This window comes from Cibotium barometz, chromosome 62 (genome assembly GCF_041138505.1).
Source record: "Cibotium barometz isolate CiBa-2024 chromosome 62, ASM4113850v1, whole genome shotgun sequence".
Lineage (NCBI taxonomy): Eukaryota > Viridiplantae > Streptophyta > Polypodiopsida > Cyatheales > Cibotiaceae > Cibotium > Cibotium barometz.
Genome location: NC_141107.1, coordinates 31,150,955 through 31,156,843, shown reverse-complemented (window position 1 = coordinate 31,156,843; position 5,889 = coordinate 31,150,955).

Here is a 5,889-nt window from a genome sequence, read left to right as displayed (position 1 = left end):
CTAATTATGGAAACCCTCATCATCAAACTTCTCAATTGAGGCTCCAATCTTCTTCGACATGATTCATAGGGGTTGGAGAGGTCTTACCACCTGCAAAAACAAGGGTAGTGTCTAACTCCATTTACAAGGCAGAAAATAATTCAAGGTTGATTTGATGAACTAAGAACACTTCTTGATAAACAAGAGCCCTCTTGAATCCTTTGGTTTTGTAAGCCTTGGAAAAAAAAAAGGGTTGAGAAAACCTTTGTAGAAAGGTTTTTTTTTTGGGACCAATAACATATATTTATATTAACTATTCAAAATCAGGCATACATCACCCCCAAAGACTCAACTATACAAAATCAAGCATGCATCACCCCCAAAGACTCAACTATCTACTCCTTTTTAACTTCATTCAAGATTTTACAAAGAAATTCCCATCTTTCATCCTCACACAAAAAACTAGACTGATCCCACGAGATCTCATACCCCAGTAATAAGCAAGCCTCCATCATGGCCTCAATAGTGCAGCCCCGCCGAGGAGACTGTTTTTCTAGCATACCCCCATGCTTTGACCACATCTTGATAGTAGTTCTAGTTCCGACTGGGTTCTCAATAAAGGCCACAAAGGTGTGATCCATATGTTTTTCCTTGCGGTACCATATTTGTGTTTCAGGACCAAATATTGGAGGCCTTTTCTTCTCAATCCAACACCTCACCTATAGCCAACAAATCAACATTAGGGAGAGAACCCTAGTATGCATGAAGCTCAGCCAAAATCATGGAAATAATCAAGGCATGTTCCTTTGCAAGTTCTGAATCAGCAAATCCAGCTCCAGAGATCTAATTTTATTTACATTATATACAGACAAGCACATGCATATACATTTATACATCGACTCATTATCCTGCAATCCTATACATGTAGCCCTCAAAAACACAGTTTCATTTTTGTTAGTCTAGATTTCCCATAGAATGCAAGTTCTGACAATGCTAAACACCAACCCACTGTGCTCATCATTAACTACCCACTTCCCAAGTAACCAGTCCTCCCAAAAGGTTTGCATATTCAGACCCCTCTCTATCCACAGTCATTTTGCACCAAGTGCTCCTTACGGCTGGGCAATCCCAAAACACATGCTTGCCACTTTCTGTTGAAGATGTGCATCAGGGCAAATTCCACTAGCCATGTTTCTTTTTTGCATCTTATAACCAATAGGTAGTGCCCACATGCTAACCTTCCACAAAAAAAACTTGAAACTTCCTAGGGACCTGACAGTTCTAGATCAAGTGCCATCTCTTTTTCCAACTAGAAGCACTCCACTTTACATTCCACATTTTGTTACAATACATAACATTGGCATACACTCTTCTCATTAATGCATAAATATCCCTGGTTTTGCCCTCCTTTAATTTTACATCATTAATCCAAGACCAGTCCTTGATCCAGATTGAAGTATCAGTGGCTGTGGAACATAATTCACTATGCAACATCTCCATCACCTGAGTCATCAAGTCTCTCTCTCTCCTGGTTAACTGAAACTCCTTAGATAAGAGGTTCACCTATTTCCACCCAACCACATCCATGTCCCAACAGTCAGCCAGATATCTAATACCTTTGTTATTAAGAATCTTTGCCACTTCAGTATCAAGTGCAGCTAAGGGGGGATTGAACTTATGAGTCCACCATAACCCCAATGACAGCATGGAGTTCCCAGTTACCCTCCCCCCACCATCCCAAGCCATGAAGCCCATATTATCTTTCCAGAAATTACAAAGCATTTTGCAAAAATCTAAGCATGTGACTTTCAGAGGAGCATGTGGAAACAATGTCTTTCTAGTTTAAGTTCCCCCATCTGTCCTTGGCTATCAGCCATTTCCACCAATTCCATTATCATTAAGGCCCAAGTGGAACATTGAGATAGCACCCTAGGCAGCATCAAAGTCCTTCTGGTAGCACAATGAGTGGGAAAGTGATTGATACCAATACCCCCTTCCGTTTTAGGCACTGACACCTTCTCCCAGGCCAACCAAGCAAGAACTCTTTTCTTACCAATACCATTTCTCCACAGAAAGTCCCTGATAGGTCCTATGATTTCCTTTCAATGACACTTCCCAAATTTTAATACAGGACTTAGAAACATGATATAAGCATTCAACACTGAGTTGCAAATATCAATTCTGTTATGGAAGGGAACTTTCAAACCTTCCCACTTTTTTAAAATTTCCACAAACCTATTAATGGCCCACATTAGGAGCTGTTTATTAATAAGTCCAACCCCAAAAGGAACGCAAAGTAGTCTAACAATATGACCCTTTTGTACCACCTCTCATCCCCACCTCCGAAGATCAAAGTCATTGTCCTTAGTCAAGCTTATGACCTAGACTTCAAAATACTACAATTAGAATCTGATGCATTGGCATACTCCTATACAAGTTCTAGGGCCCATCTCACATTGTTGTTCTCAGCCTTTAAGAATAACAGAGAGTCATCAGCAAAGCATTGAATTACCAGTTGCTCACTATGCTTGAGTTTTAAACCTGAAATCTTCCCTTCACTGCAAGCTAGCTCTAATGATAAAATTAGAGGGTGAGAAGCAATAGCAAAAAGTAGGGGGGCTAATGGGCAACCTTGTCTGACTGACCTATTGATTTCAAATCCCCCCTACAACTCTTCCATTAAGAAGCACTTTAGAATATCCACCCAAGGAGAGAGTATAAATGCATGTAGCCATTTTAGCTCCAAACCCCATTTTTTCCATCACCCTAGTAATGAATGACCACTGTATCCTATCATAAGCTTTCTCTAGGTCCAATTGTATCATAATGCACTTCTATTGAGTTTTAATGGTGGTGGCCACATCTCTACCCGGTAGAGTAGCAAAAATATTATCATAAATAGACCTGCCTTTGATAAAACCACGTTGATTTTGGAGATAACCTCTTGCAACATTCTGAGGGCAATCACCTTAGCCAGAATTTTATACATCACAGTCAATAAAGTAATAGGCCTCCAACGCCCAAACCTACTACAAGTAGTATGTTTAGGGATGAGTTTCACAAGTAGTCTGTTTAGGGATGAGTTTCACAAGTCCTTCTTTAAAGACCTTGTCCCAAAGACCCAATTTAAAAGCTTTCTTGCAGATGTCAGCCACCACCTCTTTTAATGAAGGCCAAAAGGCTATGAAGAACTCAGTTGAGAGACCATCCCAAAACAAGGAGCTTTCTCCCTTCCCAGCTTTAGCAAAGCACACCAGCACTCATCCATCTCAATATCTCTTTCTAACCACTTGGCTTTATCAGGATCCACCTTCTAAGTAAGAAGGCCAAGAAATCTATTTTCAGCTTGAAATCTCCTCAAGGAGTAGTCCTTTTTGAGACTCAGGATTGATCCCAAGAACGTATCCCATTTTAGAGCAAGTGATTTGGTGTCATGTATAGGATTACCATCCTCATCCAAGATGTTCCCCACAATCTCTCAATCACCTTTATTCTTGGAGAGTTTAAAAAACCTTTTGTTAGGTTTTTTCCTGTTGTTGAATAGATTCCTTCTAGCCCAATACTCATGTTCTCTATAGCATTTATCCTCCTCAGCTTTGATGTTGGCCTGACACTTAAAATACAACTCAGTGTCATCAGAATCCAATCCTATAGTCTGCCTCTTCAAGAGCAGATCTTCAAGAAAAGCAGACCATTTTTTTTTCTCACCTCTCCTTTCCTCAGCCCTCAGTTTACCCACAGCTCTAACGATACCTTGCATCTCATTGGGCAAACTGCTTCCATGAACCCTCAACCCCCTTTCTCCTTTTTAATTTATTTATGGCTTCTTTAGTATATTCCACAAAAAGAGGGTCTTTCAGGAGTAAATTATTCACTCTTAATTTCCTTGTTGAAAAATGAGATAAATCCATATCAGTCCCATCAGAGTGAGACCAGCTCCACTTCAAAGCCTAGATGGTCAGATAAGGTAGAGTTATAATCCACTACCACCCTCAAAGTATGAGGTACCCACCATGAGGCCTACTGACTAAAGAAAACTCTATCAATTCTTGATGAGGAGAATAAATATTGGAGGCTAAAATACGTGTGTCCCAGTTTGTCTCTCCAGTCCCCAAGATACTAGCTATCCTTAAGCCCCAAGCCCCTTCTAAGCTCTTCCCATTTCCCTTTTTCCTTCCCTATAAGAACATTACTGCCACCACATCTATCAACAACTCTCTCTACCACATTTAAATCCCCTAATATAATGTAAGGAACCTGAACATTTAACCCTGTAATCCAATCCCACATACTACTCCTAGCCTTATGATTATGAGTCCCATACACATTAATAACCCATATTCTTTCACCATCTACTACAATCTCTACAATCAATATTCTTCCCTCCGGATGATTAGGTATGATACTAGGGTTAAGATCCTTTTTAGCTGAAGTCATGACTCCACTATAACTTGAACTAATACCACCATAGAAAATTTCCCAATCCCTGAAGCTATTTAACCTAGAGGTTCTCCCAAAAAGGTTGTGTTCCTGTACAGCCTAAACAGACAAGCCCCAAGACTTCACTAAATCCCAAAATATAGCATTTTTCTTCTTGTCTTTCACATTCCACGTGAGCCCCTTGAACTCATTAATGTTCATCATGTTAATGCAGTTTCCGGGACCATTTCCACTTCCTCACCATCCCTCTAACTACTCTGAACAAGATCAATCTCCTTTCTTGTTTCATGCAATACCCTCTCAGAAAAATGTTCTACCAACAAAGAGTTCTCTCTCTCAAGCAGTGGGCTATAGGGGTTAGAAAAGATGATAGAATCCAGATTCTCACCCCTCCCATTCTTCCTACTCTCATAACCTCGGCTACTTTGGGCCTTCCTAGCCTCAGCCTTACTTTGCCTAACATTGGCTTTGGTTTTAACTTTATCCCAGCCCCCTTCTTTCTTATTCTCCCCAATTTCTAACACTACTTCCTTCCCTTTAGATTCTACTTTCTAAGTCTCCAGAGGAACACTCTCCTTGTCGCTTCCCCCTCGATTCACCACTTTAGCCTCCTCCGTTGTGGATTCTAGGGCAGGGCAATCTTTGGTAATATGCCCAAAGGCCCCACATCTGAAGCATGCACCAGGAAATGCACCAAACTTGAGGCCTAACTCCAGTTTACCTAGTTGGCCTAAGTCTACCTCCACGGATTTTAGAGTCTCATTAGATGGGTTCCATCTCTGATGCACACACTGTTACCCTGCTTTCCTCCTACCTCATCACCAAGAACAAACAACACTGAGAACCAAGGGACTGGGCTATGTCACGCAGCACATGTCTAAGCCAGAGAGCCAGTCCAATCACTTCAACCCAAACCGGGCATGCATTCTGTAGACTTTTATTGACATTAAACAAAGGATCAAACGAAAAGACATGTACCAATCTTTGACCAAAAAAAGGGTCCCTTGGCAAACAACTCAGACACAGACTACCCTTTGATAAACAACACATTGAAAAAACTATTTCCCAGATCGAAAATCTTAGACATAGAACAATCATGCAAGATACTTTTCTAAAGCCACTTACCTAATTCGCCCTTCGAGGACGGTGGCTTGCCCAGACAGAAAAGAAATACACTACACATTGAGAATAACCCTACCTGGTTTCTAATGAACTCTTGGCTCAGCTTCAGGCATACCTTACTTTTCACATGGTTACAGAGTCTTTCGTTTAGCTAGTCAGGAGCGCACTTCCTCTTGACGCACTCCACCTCAACCTCCTCACCTCACCTCTAATAAAAATATTTCTAATATGCATTTTTCTATGCCTAGAATGAAAATAACACACTTAGAATACACAAACAGTGGGGATTAATCTTTTTGAATAATAAAAGATAAAACTTATTTTACAAAATTTAAGAAAATTTACCAT